Genomic DNA, 4,983 nt, shown 5'->3' on the forward strand with positions numbered 1-4,983 from the left:
TCGTCGGGTTAGGCCCATAGGCGACGAAAAATACCCCTTAGCGGACGATTTTGAGACGTTGTCTATCAGAACTTTTCTTGTAGTGTTTACCTTGTTCAGTTTCGCTTAGGGAGAAGCGAAGTCTAAGCTTGGGGGGAGTTGATACGTCCAATTTGCATCACTATTTTATATCATAATTTGCTGTTATTCATTGATATATTTCATATTTGGAGATGATACTTATGTTATTTCATCTATTTTGCATGTTTCATGATTATTGGAGGATCGCGCACGGAGCCGGGATTCTCACTGGAAAAAGCAGCGTCGGAATGCAATATTTCGGAAGATCAACGAGTTGACGGAAATTATATGAAAAATCCTATTTTTCCGGATGACGAAGGGAGCCGAAGGGGGAGCCGAGGAGGGCCGCCATGGGCCCCCTCACAGGCCGGCGCGGGCCCTGCCCTGGCCGCGCCGCCCTGTGAGGAGGGGGCCCACAGCCCCCTCTCGCCTCCTTTTCTTTGCGTACGCCTTCGTCCCGAAACCTAAGCTCCAGGGGTACGTCGCGAAGAGCCACAACCGCCTCTGCGGGGCGGAGAACACCAGAGAGAAAAGAGCTCTCCGGCAGGCTGAGATCCGCCGGGGAAATTCCCTCCCGGAGGGGGAAATCGACGCCATCATCACCGTCATCGAGCTGGACATCATCTCCATCATCATCACCATCATCTTCATCATCATCACCGCCGTCTCCACCGCTGCACGCCGTCACCACTGTAACAATTTGGGTTTGATCTTGATTGTTTGATAGGGGAAACTCTCCCGGTGTTGATTTCTACTTGTTATTGATGCTATTGAGTGAAACCATTGAACCAAGGTTTATGTTCAGATTGTTATTCATTATCATATCACCTCTGATCATGTTCCATATGATGGCTCGTGAGTAGTTCGTTTAGTTCTTGAGGACATGGGTGAAGTCTAAATGTTAGTAGTGAAGTATGGTTGAGTAATATTCAATGTAATGATATTTAAGTTGTGGTGTTATTCTTCTAGTGGTGTCGTGTGAACGTCGACTACACAACACTTCACCTTTATGGGCCTAGGGGAATGCAGCTTGTACTCGTTTGCCAATTGCGGGGTTGCCAGAGTGACGAAACTCCGAGCCCCGTTGGTATATCGATGCGAGAGCGATAGCGGGATCTCGAGTTTAAGGCCGTGGTTAGATTTATCTTAATTACTTTCTTGTAGTTGCAGATGCTTGCAAGGGGTATAATCACAAGTATGTATTAGTCCTAGGAAGGACGGTACATTAGCATAGGTTCACCCACACAACACTTATCAAAACAATGAAGATTAATTAGCCGTATGTAGCGAAAGCACTAGACTAAAATCCCGTGTGTCCTCGAGAACGCTTGGTCATTATAAGTAAACAAACCGGCGTGTCCTTTGTGCTAAAAAGGATTGGGCCACTCGCTGCAATTATTACTCTCGCACTTTACTTACTCGTACTTTATTCATCTGTTACATCAAAACCCACTGACTACTTGTCTGTGAGCATTTACAGTGAATCCTTCATCGAAACTGCTTGTCAACACCTTCTGATCCTCGTTGGGATCGACATTCTTACTTATCGAAGATACTACGATACACCCCCTATACTTGTGGGTCATCAGGGGTGTTTATTAGTACTTGGGAATACATCTTTAAGGTTTGCCTACATGATGAATTAGTGTTCGTTATCCTGCTAGAGAGTAATTCAGAATAGCATAGTGAAGTGCTTATTTATATTCCTTTATGATTGCAATGTGCTTTATATCACTATTAATCTATGTGCTACTCTAGTGATGTTATTAAAGTAGTCTATTCCTCCTCCATGATGTAATGGTGACAGTGTGTGCATCATGTAGTACTTGGCGTAGTTTATGATTGTGATCTCTTGTAGATTATGAAGTTAATAACTATTACTATGATAGTATTGATGTGATCTATTCCTCCTTTCATAGTCTGTCGGTGACAGTGTGCATGCTATGTTAGTACTCGGTATAATTGCATTGGTCTATCATGCACTCTAAGGTTATTTAAATATGAACATCGAATGTTGTGGAGCTTGTTAACTCCGGCATTGAGGTGCTCTTGTAGCCCTACACAATTAGTGGTGTTCATCATCCAACAAGAGAGTGTAGAGTGGTTTTATTATGTGATCAATGTTGAGAGTGTCCACTAGTGAAAGTATGATCCCGAGGCCTTGTTTCCAAATACTGCAATCATCGCTTATTTATTGTTTTACTGCATCTTTACTTCCTGCAATATTACTACCATCAACTGCACGCCAGCAAGCTATTTTCTGGCGCTGTTACTACTGCTCATATTCATTCATACCACTTGTATTTCACTATCTTTTCCCCGAACTAGTGCACCTATACATCTGATAAGTGTATTAGGTGTGTTGGGGACACAAGAGACTTCTTGTATCGTGATTGCAGGGTTGCTTGAGAGGGATATCTTTGACCTCTTCCTCCCTGAGTTCGATAAACCTTGGGTGATTCACTTAAGGGAAACTTGCTGGTGTTCTATAAACATCTGCTCTTGGAGGCCCAACACTGTCTACGGGAATAGAAGCGTGCGTAGACATCAAGCTATTTTCTGGCGCCGTTGCCGGGGAGGTAAGGTAAAAGGTATTCACATCCTCCGACTACTAAGCTATTTCCTAGCACTGTTGCCGGTGTGTGAGTGCTCGAAGCTATTTCCTTTAGATCCTGCAATTGCATCTTTTTGTTTCTTGTTTACACTAGTAAGGCATAATGGAAAACAACAAAAATATGAGAGATCTTTATGAACTTTATCTTGAATTAGGACATGATGTGTTTGAAGAGAAAATTAAAAAACCTATGGAACTTTATATGCATGATAATGCCAATGTTATTTGTATGAATGCTTTGAACACCATTGTTGCTAACGCTATCGAAGAATTTAAGCTTGGGGAAGCTGGTTTTGATGAGCATGATATTTTTAGTCCCCCAAGCATGGAGGAGAAAATTTACTTTGATGATACTTTGCCTCCCATTTATGATGATTATAATGATAGTGGTCTTTTGGTGCCACCTACTATGGAGGATAAAGTTTATTATGATTATACTATGCCTCCTACACTTGATGAGAATAATAATGATAGCTACTTTGATGAATTTTCTCCCACTATTACTAATAAAATTGATTATGCTTATGTGGAGAGTAATAACTTTATGCATGAGACTCATGATAAGAATGTTTCATTTGTTAGTTATATTGTTGTGTTTGCTCATGATGCTACTGGATATTATTATGAGGGAGGAAAATATGGTTGTAGAAATTTTCATGTTACTAAAACACCTCTCTATATGCTGAAATTTTTGAAGTTACACTTGTTTTATCTTCCTATGCTTGTTGCATTATGCCTACATGACTTGTTTATTTACAAGATTCCTTTTCACAGGAAGTGGGTTAGGCTTAAATTTGTTTTGAATTTGCTTCTTGATGCTCTCTTTTGCTTCAACTCTTATTTCTTGGGAGTGCATCATTAAAACAGCTGAGCCCATCTTAATGGCTATAAAGAAAGCACTTCTTGGGAGATAACCCATGTTTTTATTTTACTACAGCAATTTTGTTTTATATTTGAGTCTTGGAAGTTGTTACTACTGTAGCAACCTCTCCTTATCTTTATTTTATTGCATTGTTGTGCCAAGTAAAGTCTTTGATAGTAAAGATCATACTAGATTTGAATTACTGCGCAGAAACAGATTTCTTGCTGTCACGAATTTGGGCAGGGTTTTCTGTAGGTAACTCAGAAAAATCTGCCAATTTACGTGAGTGATCCTCAGATATGTACGCAACTTTCATTCAATTTGAGCATTTTCATTTGAGCAAGTCTGGTGCCTCTAAAAAATTCGTCTTTACGGACAGTTCTGTTTTGACAGATTCTGCCTTTTATTTCGCATTGCCTCTTTTGCTATGTTGAATGGATTTCTTTGGTCCATTAACTTTCAGTAGCTTTGTGCAATGTCCAGAAGTGTTAAGAATGATTATGTCACCTCTGAATATGTGAATTTTTGATTATGCACTAACCCTCTAATGAGTTTGTTTTGAGTTTGGTGTGGAGGAAGTTTTCAAGGGTCAAGAGAGGAGGATGATACAATATGATCAATAAGAGTGAAAAGTCTAAGCTTGGGGATGCCCCCGTGGTTCATCCCTGCATATTTTAAGAAGACTCAAGCATCTAAGCTTGGGGATGCCTAAGGCATCCCTTCTTCATCGACAACTTATCAGGTCACCTCTAGTGAAACTATATTTTTATTCCGTCACATCTTATGTACTTTACTTGGAGCGTCTGCGTGCTTTTATTTTCGTTTTGTTATTTTCATTCTCTGAATAAATTCATGCTTGTGTGGGAGAGAGACACGCTCCGCTTTTTCATATGAACACTTGTGTTCTTCGCAATACTTTTAATGTTCATGGCGAAGGTTGAAACTGCTTCGTTCATTGTTATATGGTTGGAAACAGAAAATGCTGCATGTGGTAAATGGTATAATGTCTTGAATAATTTGATACTTGGCAATTGTTGTGCTCATATAGATCATGTTTAAGCTCTTGCATCACTTACTTTGTACCTATTAATGAAGAACTACATAGAGCTTGTTAAAATTTGGTTTGCATGATTGGTCTCTAGAGTCTAGATATTTTCTGGTTAAGGTGTTTGAAGAACAAGGAAGACGATGTAAAGTCTTATAATACTTACAATATGTTCATATGTGAGTCTTGCTGCACCGTTTTATACTTGATTTTTCTTCAAACAACCTTGCTAGCCTAGCCTTGCATTGAGAGGAATTCTTCTCGTGCATCCAAATCCTTGAGCCAAAAACTATGCCATTTGTGTCCACTATACCTACCTACTACATGGTATTTCTCTGCCATTCCAAAGTAAATTACTTGAGTGCTACCTTTAAAGTTCTATTCTTTGTCTTTGCAATATAT

Source organism: Lolium rigidum, chromosome 7 (assembly GCF_022539505.1).
Source record: "Lolium rigidum isolate FL_2022 chromosome 7, APGP_CSIRO_Lrig_0.1, whole genome shotgun sequence".
Taxonomy (NCBI): domain Eukaryota; kingdom Viridiplantae; phylum Streptophyta; class Magnoliopsida; order Poales; family Poaceae; genus Lolium; species Lolium rigidum.